Consider the following 13615-nt stretch of genomic DNA (forward strand, 5'->3'; position numbering starts at 1 on the left):
GTCACAAGACACTTCTTGTTAAATGTGTACTTCTGTACACTATAATGACATGAAGTTGAATTGAACTGAATTTTAATGTCAAGTATATGAGTTTTGATTAATCTCTCAGTGTCGTTTCAGAATCACCATTTACATGGAGCGGTTGCTGATTGATCCTGCAAAGGACTTTTAACTGCCTGCTGCAAACTTTTCTGTATATTGAGACATTAAATTCAGTTTAATTCCCATTATAAGCGTGTAAAATAAAATATACCAGTGAAATTGTATGCTGTTTGGCCAATTAAAACTAAAAGATTGATTATTGACACAAAAGGCAGCTCACAGGCTGACAAGTACAAAGAGACCAAGATTTTTGACTTATGAGGTAACACCGAATGTAATCTTACCCTGAAAATGACAGATCACCAGAGGGTCCTGAATGAGCTCTCAAAGTCTGCTTCATGACACTTCATACCATTATTCTCTGGAGAGGCTGCAGGTTTCATTGGCTCAGACTAGGGGCATTTTTCAAAGTACAATGTGTTCACAACTTTAATCTGCAGAGCAAATGTCTAATGGCTTGAGGTTCCTGATGGCTGAAAGCCATTGTTTACCTTTTTTTACAGAACATCCTGCCTGATGGGTCTTTGTGTAGCCTAAAGCATTTCTACTTGTAATATCTACCCCCCCCCCCCCCAGTATGTTTTATTGCTTTAAGCACAGGGTGTGTGCACAGTTAAGCACCATGTGGCCCTAATTACAGTATGTGCCAGTTATGTTGCTTTATATACTCAAATAAACAGCCAATATAACCAGTAAAATATAGATGTATTACATACAGATTTCTAAACATCTCTGAAGCTGATCAGTGGCTCACATTGAAATTTGATTAGGTTAGCAGTGGTATTGCTCTGCCTCAGTGGTTGTTGGTTCAGTTTAGCATTTTGTGGTTGGCGTCTGTGCTGTTTATCACTTTTCCAGCTGAGCTTCAGTTCAGTTACCAAGCAGCACGAATTGCAGTTTCCTTGGAGCAGATGCATCTGTAAGTTTTGAATTTACGTAATTGAATAATTGTGAGATGTCACTTTGTGTTATTACAAGGCTGTTATGTGTTTAACAGAGCAATCATTTGTGTTGTTAACATTGATGAGATTAATAACTATTCAGTGCTTGTTAGTTATGGAGTGCTACTTAATGCATGCTGTAATTGACGGAAATGTGCAGATCAGAGGCTATACCCCGCCAGTCAAGAGGTCAAGGCTGGTTGGAGGCTGATTGCCTGTGCTGAATGGTTGATTTCCTTATGGTCTACACCTGCCCCTTATTAGCCTTGTTATCAATGTTGATTTAAGTACTTGCTCTTAGTCTGTTCGTTGGTCAGTCATTGTGGTTGTATTGTACGTGTAACCTATAGTTCACATTGGTCTTGTCACGGATCAGCCCCGGGGCTCCCCAACTGATGTCAGGAAGCCCATGCCTCCGGGGATTCCTTGATCCACTTTTCTCCATTTTTGCGAGCTGTCAGTTTGGCGCAGCTATACCGGGTTGTCCGGTTTCTCCAGTTTTCTGTGCAACCACCTACCGCAAGCTGTTGCAGGTTTTCCAAATACGGGAGACTATTTTAGTCATCGGATCTTGCACTCTGATGCGAGATCTTCTAGAGTTTTCTCTGAGCTTTCCGATTTCTGCTTCTCTGAGTCTTCTGACCCGTGTTCTGCCTCATTGACCCACGAGTTTTTGTTCAGCCCCTCTGATGCCGGATGCCTGTACCCGGACCACGAGCCTAGCCAAGCCCCACTGATGCCGGATGCCTGTACCCGGACCACGAGCCTAGCCAAGCCCCACTGATGCCGGATGCCTGTACCCGGACCACGAGCCTAGCCAAGCCCCACTGATGCCGGATGCCTGTACCCGGACCACGAGCCTAGCCAAGCCCCACGATTGGCCCCGCGCATCGCCTGATCCCAGCCTGCCCCATGACAACGATCCTGTCAGCTTCTTGGGAAGAACAGCCTTCTTTTTATATTAAAGTCTCTCTGCATCTGATTCCGCAACAGCATCTGGTAAAGTCTAACTACAAGTTTGATCGTAGTGTGATTTGTCGTTCCCTTTTATGTTCTGTTTAAGTAATAAAGTCCTCTGTTTTCTGTGAGCCATTCAGTAGATCATGCTTCTCCCTCCTTGCCCTGCCATAACACAAGACTTGTTGTTGACCCCCATGAAGTCTCAATATTGACTCGAACTCTGTCATTCAAGGTCTTGGCCTTGAATAGGATTTGATACAGTATAGGTGTTCCTGTCCCCATTACTATTATACATATTCATGTTCTATATAAAACCCCAGATTACAAAATATTTGTATTCAACATATTTTCAGTCATCTTTAATTTTATCTTTTGATTTTTGCATCTTGATTGGCATTAGATGGGAAGCAGATTATATTACAAATGACTTAATCGCTTATTATTTTGCATGATTGTTATAGCATTGCTAATGTTGTGTCTGTTCCCTTTCACACTTAGTACCTTTTCCTGCCACATGATCATGAACATTTCATTACTGCCCATATGTTCCAGCCCTCTCCAGATCCCAGCAAGTGCATCAGGTGATGAAAGTCAGGGGTGGTGTTGGGGACCAAGCAGTAAAGTCACAAGGACACATAGGGGTTAAAAAAGAAACTGGGTTTTTATTACCTAAAATAATACAGCCAACCTCTCCTGGAGCCGACACCTTAACATGGTGGAGGGATTTGCGTGTTCCAATGATCCCAGGAGCTATGTTGCCCGGGGCTTTATGCCCCCGGTAGGGTCACCCAAGGCAAACAGGTCTTGGGTGAGGAACCAGATGCAGTGCAGCTCATTAGACCCCTTATGGTGAGTAATAACATAGATTCACATTTTCCCTCACCCAGACGCAGGTCACCGGGGCTCTGCCATGGAGCCAGGCCTGGGGGTGGGGCTCGATGGCGAGTGCCTGGTGGCCAGGCCTGCACCCATGGGGCCTACCCGGGCTCAGCCAGGAAGAAGGAACATGGGACCCCCCTCCAATGGGCTCACTACCTGTAGGAGGTGCCAAGGGGGTCGGGTGCAGTGTGAGTAGACCGGTGGCCGAAGCCAGTGGCTGAAGATCTGGTCCCTTGGCTGCAGAAGCTAGCTCTAGGGACGTGGAATGTTACCTCTCTGGTGAGGAAGGAGCCTTAGCTGGTACACGAGGTTGTGAAGTTCCAACTAGATATAGTTGGGCTCAGCTCGACTCACGGCTTGGGATCTGGAAGCAATCTCTTTGAGGGGGGGGGGTGGACCCTCTTCCACACTGAAGTTGCTCGTGGGGAGAGGCGCCGGGCAGGAGTGGGCATACTTATTGCCCCCCCGCTGGGTGCCGGTACATTGGGGTTTACCGTGGTGGACGAGAGGGTAGCCTCCCTTCGCCTTCAGGTGGGAGGTTAGGTCCTGACTGTTGTTTGCACTTTTGCACCGAGCAGCAGTTCAGAATACTCACCCTTTCGGCAGTCCTTGGAAGGGGTGTCGGAGAGCACTCCTCCTGGGCACTCCCTTGTTCTGCTGGGGGACTTCAATGCTTATGTAGGTAATGACAGTGAGACCTGGAGGGGCGTCAATCTACGTTCCTACCCTCACCTATGTTCATGAGCTATGGGTTGTGACCGAAAGAACGAGATCACGAATATAAGCGGCCGAAATGAGTTTTCTCCGCAGGGTGGCTGGGCTCTCCCTTAGAGATAGGGTGAGGAGCTCGGTCATTCGGGAGAGACTCGGAGTAGAGCCGCTGCTCCGCCGCATCGAGAGGAGCCAGATGAGGTGGCTCGGGCATCTGCTTAGGATGCCTCCTGGACGCCTCCCTGGTTAGGTGTTCCGGGCATGTCCCACTGGGAGGAGGCCCCGGGGAAGACCCAGGATGCGCTGGTGAGACTATGTCTCTTGGCTGGCCTGGAAACATCTCAGGATCCCCCCAGAGGAGCTGGATAAAGTGGTCGGAGTGAGACAAGTCTGGGTTTTCCTGCTTAGACTGCTGCCCCCGCGACCCGACATGGAAAAGTGGTAGAAGATGGATGATGGATAATACAGTCAAATGATATCAAATCACGATAAGTATAAGTACTATAGTTGACTGCAACAAAACAATTCAATTTAATTTCATTTGTATAGCGCATTTGCACAACATTATATTTTCACAAGGTGCATCCCCACCCAAGGCCTCCAGTGAACAAGCCAGAAGTGATAGTGCCAAAGAAGGAAGAAACCTTGTGAGGAACCAGACTCAAGGGGGGAGCCCATCCTCCAGGAGCCGGCAGAGGAAGTCAAATGAGCAAGAAGACGAGATCCCAATTCACACTGTCCCAATTTTAATATTTGAGCCTCAAAGCAGGGGGCAAGCAGGTGATGGCTGGGAGTTGCTGGTGCTGCTTCATATGACGGGATGAACAGTGGTATGGTAGCAGGGCAAGCAGGGAAAATGTCACAGGCAGAAGGGCGAACAGGCCGGAAAGACGGCACAGGTAATGGAGACATTGCAAGCAGCAGGGTAGGCAGGATATCTTAATAATTTTGGTAAAATTTGATATCTTGATAAAAAAACATATCAAGACCTAATATAAACTAATGAGCAAATAAATATACTCAAACAAGCCTCAAACTGCCCATCCCACAATACAGAAATGAGTGAATACAAATAATGACCCAGTAGAGCCATTTATACACACAGTGGGGTACACACGTCAACATGACTAACAACACCATCCCAAAAGGGTTAACTACAATAAAGTCTCCCCTCGCTTGGCAGCCGCTTGGTGAGATATCGGGCGCTCATTACCCTTAGCCGTCAGTCACGCCTTCGCTTGCCGCAGGACAGGACCTGGCCAACCACCAGGTAACTCAAGAGAAAACACAAATTAATCACAACAGAAAATATCTTCATACTATCTGCAAGTGTGCACTCCATGTCAGGCAATACAAAGATAACATAAATGAACTCTTAACAAAACCAAACTGTGTGATGATTATTTACTTAAATATGATGTGATTGCAAATGAAATTAATAGCACAAATAATGATTGAAATGAGAGAGGGTGTCACGATCGGGGTGCAGCGAGCGCGGCGATCGTGCGTGTAAGGAGCAATGAGCAGGCAGACAGGCGAATACGGGGCAAAACGGGAGTTTACTGGGGAAACAGGGACCAGGAAACAGCTCACGCTTACCAACATTAGGAAACACCAATGACGGACAACGCTAACAGGTAAGACCAGGACTTAAAACCAGACAAGACTAATCAAAGTAATCAGATACAGCGGGGTACAATCAGGGAAATACACGTGGGAAGGCAGGGGGCGTGGCACACACGAGGAGCGGACGAGCCGGGCATGACAGAGCCCCCCCCCAAAGGCGCGCTTCACCGGGCGCGCCCAGGACGAGGCGACGAACGGGACGAGGGGACCAAGACCTGAAAAAACAAAACCCAAAACCAAGAACAAGAGACCGGGAATTAAACAGAGAGACAGAACAGGCACAAAGACAGGACCAGGGACAAAACCTGACAGAGGACGGGGAACACGGACCGACAGAGAAAGAGAGGGGACACAGAAGGAACCGGCGGGACACAAGGGCCAGGAGTGAACGGAGGGCACAGAGGAGGACGGGTAGCAAAGACAGGAGGAATACGAGGAGCAGAGACGGGCGGAACGAAGGGACGAGCAGAAAACGAAGGGACAGAGACAGGCGGGACAAAGGCAGGGGCATAGGGAGACAAGGAGGGGGAACAAAGGGGAGCCCGAGGGAGACCCAACGGGCGGCAGCCGGAGGGGCCGCAGGCGGCCGGGAGGCCGGAGCCGGAGGGGACCTCGGAGGGGCCGAGGAGGCAGGGCGAGGGACCCGCGGAGGGGCCAGGGAGGGAGCAGGAGGGAGCACCGGGGAAGGTGACGAGGGAGCTGGAGGGGCCCACGGCGAAGGCCCGGAGGAGGGGGGAGCTGCAGCAGGCGGCGACGTCCGGGGGAGGGCCGGAGGTAGAGGCCCCGCAGGCAACCGAGGAGCCGCCGTCGGGGAGCCCGCAGGCGACCGACCAGGCTCTGGAGAGGGGAGCGAGGCGGGGCGACGAAGCCTCGGAGGGGGACCCGCAGGCGACAGCCGACCCGGAGGGCCAGGACCCGTAGGCGCCAGCCGAGCCAGAGCGCAGGCGAGGGAGGGCGAGCCAGGGGGCAGGGCGAGCGGGACCCCAGCCCTGCGTCTGTGTCCCCTTCCCCTGCGGGACACAGACAGGCCGACCCTAGGTCGGGGTCGATGTTGCCGGGGCGAGGGACAAGGGGTTACAAGTTCTGTCCCCGAGGGGTCCCATTCCAGCTCCTCCACCTCCGAAGAGGGAGGAGCCAAGATGGAGTTGTCCGGGACCACCTCGGGGACTAGGACAGGGACTGGAGCTGCTGCAGGCGGAGGGGGCGCCTCTGGAGCTGCTGCAGGCGGAGGGGGCGCCTCTGGAGCTGCTGCAGGCGGAGGGGGCGCCTCTGGAGCTGCTGCAGGCGGAGGGGGCGCCTCTGGAGCTGCTGCAGGCGGAGGGGGCGCCTCTGGAGCTGCTGCAGGCGGAGGGGGCGCCGGGACAGGAACACGGTCAGGCGGCCGGGGCATCAGCCCGGAAACTGCAGGACGCTGCAGAGGGGGTGCCGGCCCAGGCGCTGCAAGCCGCCATCGTGGGGGCACTCGCCCTGGAACTGCAGGTGACTGCAGTGGGGGCGCCTTGGAAGCGGCTGTAGCAGGCGGGGACAGAAGCGTCTCAGAAGCGGCTGCGGCGAGATCAGGAACTGGGGCGAGATCAGGAACTGGGACGAGATCAGGAACTGGGGCGAGATCAGGAACTGGGGCTGCAGGCAATTGCTGTGGGGGCGCTCGCCCGGGAACTGCAGGGGACTGCAGCGGGGGCACCTCAGGAGCGGCTGCAGCAGGGCGGTCAGGGACAGGAGCGCAGTCAGGGACAGGAGCTGCAGCAGGCGGCTGCAGTGGGGGCGCCTGCCCGGGAGCTGCAGCAGGCGGCTGCAGTGGGGCGCGGTCAGGAACTGGAGCGCGGTCAGGAACTGGAGCGCGGTCAGGAACTGGAGCTGCAGGTTGCTGCAGTGGGGGCGCCTGCCCGGGAGCTGCAGCAGGCGGCTGCAGTGGGGCGCGGTCAGGAACTGGAGCGCGGTCAGGAACTGGAGCGCGGTCAGGAACTGGAGCTGCAGGTTGCTGCAGTGGGGGCGCCTGCCCGGGAGCTGCAGCAGGTTGCTGCAGAGGGGGCGCCTGCCCGGGAGCTGCAGCAGGTTGCTGCAGAGGGGGCGCCTGCCCGGGAGCTGCAGCAGGCTGCTGCAGAGGGGGCGCCTGCCCGGGAGCTGCAGCAGGCTGCTGCAGAGGGGGCGCCTGCCCGGGAGCTGCAGCAGGCTGCTGCAGAGGGGGCGCCTGCCCGGGAGCTGCAGCAGGCGGCTGCAGAGGGGGCGCCTGCCCGGGAGCTGCAGCAGGCGGCTGCAGAGGGGGCGCCTCTGCAGGAACTGGAGCGCGGTCAGGAACTGGAACGCAGTCAGGGACAGGAGCTGCAGGTGGCTGCAGTGGGGGCGCCGGCCCGGGAGCTGCAGGTGGCTGCAGTGGGGGCGCCGGGACAGGAGCGCGGTCAGGCTGCGGGGGCGCCGGGACAGGAGCGCGGTCAGGCTGCGGGGGCGCCGGGACAGGAGCGCGGTCAGGCTGCGGGGGCGCCGGGACAGGAGCGCGGTCAGGAACAGGAGCTGGCTGCAGTGGGGGCGCCGGCCCGGGAGCTGCAGGTGGCTGCAGTGGGGGCGCCGGCCCGGGAGCTGCAAGAGGAATAGCAGCAGGTAGTGGGGGCTGCGCTGGTTGCGCAGGCGGCTGCTGCGCAGGCGGCGGCTGCCGCTCTGGAGCGGGATCCGCGGGCGGCGGCGGCGGTGGCCGCGCGAGCTGCACCGATGCGGGCGTCACTCGCAGAGGAAGCTGCGCTGTTCTCACGGGCAGTTGTGGAGACTGCCCCGGCAGCGCAGAGTGCAGGGGGGCGGGTGCCGCGAGCCGTGCAGGCGGCGGCGGTCGCCCGGAAGCGGGGTCCGCCGGCTTAGGCGGTGGTCCTGGCGCGGAGTCCGCCGGTAACGTCGTTTGCTCCAAAGCAGGATCCGCGGGCAGAGGGGGCTGCTCCGGTTCAGGTTCCGGGGCCAGAGGCGGATGCTCCGGTGCGGGATCCTCCGGCTTCCGGAGCTGGAGAAGCCTCTGTAAACCCTCCGCGAGGGCTTCGAGGGCCGCCGGTTCAGAGGCGGGGTTAAAAGCCTCGAAGTCTCTCTGAAGCTGACGCAGAAGTTGTTCCACCTCTGAGTCCCTAGGAGTTGCGAAACTGTCCAACACCCTCCAATATAAGCCCTGGAGGGCGAAGAACTTGTGTGCCAGCCACTCTCTGCCTTCCGACAGAGATGAGGGGAGCGTCTTAGGGGCGTTGGCCTCCACTGGCGGGACTGGTAAGTCCAGCGAGGGAGAGACGATCCCTGCCCCCTGTGAAAAGCGGAGCATACGCGGGATTGGGTCTCTAATCGCTCGCCGTCCTCCCCAATTCTGCAGCCTCTCGGGTCGGAAAGTATACCGCTCGAGAGGTGGCGGCTGGCAGGGGGACAAGGGCTCGAGGTCCGGGAACGGAACTTGCCTCTGCGTCTCGTCCTCGTTATCCCAGAGTCGGGCCAGGACACGGGCTCCAAAATGAAGCGGTTCCGACACTGGGCTAGGGACGAGCTCCTCCCTCTCGCTCTCGAAAGGGAGACTGGAGCCAGAGAGCGAGCAGGACCCCAGACAGATGGATTCCTCGGGGGTCTTCTGCTTCCCCTGCTTCCTCTTCTTTTTGTGGTCCGTCATTCTGTCACGATCGGGGTGCAGCGAGCGCGGCGATCGTGCGTGTAAGGAGCAATGAGCAGGCAGACAGGCGAATACGGGGCAAAACGGGAGTTTACTGGGGAAACAGGGACCAGGAAACAGCTCACGCTTACCAACATTAGGAAACACCAATGACGGACAACGCTAACAGGTAAGACCAGGACTTAAAACCAGACAAGACTAATCAAAGTAATCAGATACAGCGGGGTACAATCAGGGAAATACACGTGGGAAGGCAGGGGGTGTGGCACACACGAGGAGCGGACGAGCCGGGCATGACAGAGGGTGAGATGTGGGAATGTTACCCTGTGTGGGCTCAGCCGTCACAGATGGAAAATTGAGAAAAGGTGCAGCGCTGATGGAAAAGAGTTGAGGAAAAGGGTCCACACCGTTTGTTTGCTTTATGCTTCTTTGGCTGAGGAAAAGGGTCCACACCGTGTTTTCTTTAATCAAGACTGGCTGATGAATGCAGATTGTTGCGAGTGCTGCCAGTCTGACTAATGAAGGCGTCCTCACCTGCTGACGGAGATGAGGCCCCATTCTTGCTCCTGCCTGACAGCCTCTCTCTGTCCCTCCTGGAGTCATCAGGTACCGTTATAATGGAGGAACACCATCAGGCAGTGACAGGAATTACTTGTTAGGATTCATGGGAAGCACAGTTGGGCATTAAATAATTTTCAAAATACCTGCACGTTCAACAATGACTTGATTCCAGAGAGAGCAGCTTGTTAGGCACCATTGCTATGGTGCCTGCGACGGCCTCTAATTGCATGATGGACTGCCATTCTTACTCAAGTCTAATCACCACTGGCATGCTAATGGCCCAGGATTTTTCACAACACAGCCAAGAGGAACATATCATGCCGAGAGGGCAGTGATTCCCACTGCTGTTGTCTGCTTTTCTCATTCGGTGTCATCTCTCATTCTTCAGACATTACTGAGAGGGAAAAAAACTGTCACCCAGCCAGAAATACCCAGTGACAGAGGGAAACACGGTGATGCCCCTATGTCAAGGAATAACTAAGATGGCAACAAGGAGCCCCTTTAAGTACTGACAGGACCCTACAGTTTACTTTTAAGGAAAAACACTACTGACGCATGTTTGTGGGTGAGATCAAATAGTTCAAATAGTTCTTTGTCTCCATACCATTCACCTCGTTGCATTCCTGGCCTGTCAATGTTAGTGCTAGTGGAGGACTATTGTACTGAGTGAATCTGGAAGTTCAGCACAGGATGGGCAGTGCGCTTTGCAGCTAAACCCTCTACTTCATCAGTTAACTGCTATTAATATTCACTCAAATGATATTATGGTATTGCATCATTTTGAGTGAAGAGGTGCCTAGAGCCAACCTGTGTAATTCAGATTATTATTAATTGCCAATAACTGGCTGATCCTGTTAATTTAATTAAGCACTCATAGTGTCGGCAAGCTACCGCAGTAAATATTTTCTGTCTAGAAGTGGCTTATTTTGCTTGTAACTTGGTACAAACGCTGCCGGAAAAGCTCCTAGCTCACAAAGCTAATGAATTCAGACTGGAGAGAAAGGCTCAGATACATCTGATATCAAATGCAAATATTAAAGATCATTTCATGTCTCCCAGGAGCAAGATTGCAGATGTTGATTAAAACTGAATTTTGATGAATGGCAAGAAAGGCCAGGTTTCAAAAACCCTTACTGAAAACTGAAATGTCAAAATTTATGTTTATGTTGCATATGAACCTTTATTTACTAGATAAGTTAAAAAAAAAAGCCTTCAATTTTCTCTGTGCAAAAATAAAAAAAATAAATTACATGAAATTCACTTTATGGAATTACTGTATATATGGTCACCACCTACATCCAGGTTGAGAGTCATTTACCTTTAATAATGGGTTACACTACATTTAAAGGCAGATGTGAACATTTTCATTTTAATCTTGCTTTTGAAATTGGACACGGAGGAATAGGAGGCCTGACGTACATCACAGCGGCTGACACGTCTTTAATGTCAGCCAGAATGTGTGATGTGTGCTTTTAAAGTCGAGCATAATGCCCCCCTCTCTTTTGTATCGTGAGGCAGCTGCCCTCTGCGTTTCAGATGATGGCAAAAGCCTGTGATTTATGATAACCCAAGTCCTTTCAGTGGAATGACTGTGTAGACAGTCTGAGGAGTACATTTACAATTGGATGACATTCCCCTCATTTGTAAGTTAAACCTCTGTTTTAATCCATCCACTCATTTTCTGAAACTGCTCATCTTTTTCAGGGTTTGGGGGGGGTGGTTTGGAATCTAAGGGCACTAGGCAGGAAACAACCCAGGATGGGATACCAACCCATTGCACGGCACAGTCAGTCATACACAACTATGAACAATTTAGTAACTCCAGTTAGTCTCAGCATGTTTTTTGGACTGTGGAGGGGGGGGGCGAAACTGGACTACCCAGAAGAAACCCCATGATGACTGGAGGAGAACACACAAACTCCACACACATGGAACCTTGGTCCCGGAGGTATAAGGCAACAGTGCGAATCACTGCACCACCCTCCACTGTTTTAATATTGTATACAAATATTTTAACTAATTAGAAAAACAAATGAACCAAACACAGGAGATTTGCAGGTCTGCATCACTAAGACTGATGTAATATAACTATATAACCACCCCAAAGCCAAACATGCCACAGCACCACAGTGGAAGAAGAGTGTTTGTACTGCGATCTCATTCATAAAATTATACAGCAATGGGTCTTTCCCAGACAGCCATCAAGCCATGATTAGATGTAGGGAAAGCAGGGAAAACACTTTAGTAATAATCAACCTGATTGCATAATATCTAGTAGCAAGAATGTGAAAGTGAAATGACAATTTTTTGTGTGTTGGATTTGATAAAGTATGCTAATAAAACGCTATTGTCTGCCTGTTAAGTTCGCTGACTTCAATCATTTATTTTGTAGAAATAAATCTTGCTTTAACCATGGAACACATCTGAACAAATGGGGTCACATAAACTGATATCTACTTTGCTTTTGAAAGTCTCAGATATAAACATCTGGCCCTACATTTATGTCCTTAATTCTTGATACTCACTCACTTCATGATAAGCTCATGCCTGGCAATACGTATTGAGATTTTGCTAATGCTACCTATGATCTTACATTAAATGTACAGTCTGAAAATACAGCTGATCAATAGATATCATATTGTGGTATTCAGTGAGTAAACAGTATCTTTTTACCTCATTACGTTTTTGTTTTAAAAAAAGATACAGATATAATTCATAGTTTTATTACAATTTTTTTATTGGTTTGCATAAAATTATTTGTCAGCTTTTTTTTCCGTGATTGTTCATCACTGCATTCTTAATGACACTACGAAGGTTACCCAGGCACGAAGCCTGGCTGGTCCTTCTTGGTTCCATGGTCTACAACATCTTGCAATCAGCTGGTGAGGTTGGAGCAGATCTGAGAAACAGGCTTATTATTATATAAATGTCATGGGTCCAGCTCTGGCTTTTCATACTGTCAGCTGTGCATTGTTATGGCCAGAGAATTAAAAGCTACAGCTTTGTTCCAGCTAGGGCCCTCTGGCGTCCCACCCAGCAGAATTGCTATTCAAATAGCTTTTCTGGAAGGGCTGCACACAGGGATGCTGCCGCATTTCCCTGACAGCATTTAAAGTGACAGAGAGGTAAATGAGGTTATGAAAAGGCACGCAGATTGAACAGCTCCCCCCTACCCTAGCCCAGCAGTCAGACCCCCACCCTCCAAAGTGATTGACGCGCAGGAGCCATTTGCTACATTTTAATGCAGCATCACGTCAATTGCATCATATGAAAGCGACTCTCTGAGTGATCGCTTGGATGGGGGAGGCCTTCGGAATGCCCAGGGCCCTTTGGGGGGGGGGGCGAAGATGCTCTCCCTGATGGACGGCTGTTTTTGACCCGGGCATGTGGGTTGCCACAGTAGTTGACTGAATGGATGAGCCGTGGTCTTTGTATCAAGGCAGCCGAGCGTGACGGGCTGACTCAGGAATGTCAGAGGAGGAGCCGCTGAGGAGGATCTGTCAGCCCCTCCTACTCATGTCAAAACAGAAACACTCAATATTCTCTGTATGATCAGACAGAGTGGACAGGCACACGGGCCGCACCCACCCCCTCCCCACACTCACACCTACAGCTTATAGCCATCGTGTCCTTCTGTGCTGAATTGGTCAGCCATGGTGATTTGGTCTGTGATTTGGCCAAGATGCACTTCTAAATATTAAATGGGTAGGTAAAGTAGCTTCCTTCCTCCAGGCCAGTGTTTCTCAACCCAGTTCTCAGAGTGTCATAAAGTCCCTCCCTAACACACCTGTATCAGGTATTCCATGTTCTAGGTTGCCTGACTGGTTGGTTCAGGTGCGCTGGGAGCAAAAATGTGGATGTCTGGGGGTCCCCGAGGACTGAATTGAGAAACAATATTCAGCCACTGCTCTGATGCTTTAATCGCTGTGCTACAGACCTCTGGTTTTCCGCACATCTCTCTGCTGCATCTACTGGGTGTGTGTTATGCCGTAAGCACAGCCAGCAATTCTGCTAAGTTGGCTATAAAACAGAATTGCAAACACTGAAATAAATGGATTCCTTGGTTCCCAAATTACATGAATGTCTTCACACTCCATTTTCCCCATGTGCCTCTAGAGGTTTATAAGATGTGGCTTATCAGATGCTCTGATTAATATGATTTCACTGAAAAAATCCTGAGGTGATTTGCAGCAGTACCCTTGCTGCG

General features: G+C 51.7%; 1 long non-coding RNA gene across 1 annotated transcript; it reads left to right on the top strand.

Moving 5' to 3' along the window:
• Nucleotides 1-1330: 1330 nt before the first annotated feature.
• On the top strand, nucleotides 1331-5059 carry LOC125706017 (uncharacterized). Its single transcript, XR_007381824.1, has 3 exons — nucleotides 1331-2042; nucleotides 2502-2584; nucleotides 2891-5059. It is a non-coding gene; the product is annotated as an uncharacterized LOC125706017 (long non-coding RNA).
• Nucleotides 5060-13615: the final 8556 nt, after the last annotated feature.

Source organism: Brienomyrus brachyistius, chromosome 1 (genome assembly GCF_023856365.1).
Source record: "Brienomyrus brachyistius isolate T26 chromosome 1, BBRACH_0.4, whole genome shotgun sequence".
NCBI lineage: Eukaryota > Metazoa > Chordata > Actinopteri > Osteoglossiformes > Mormyridae > Brienomyrus > Brienomyrus brachyistius.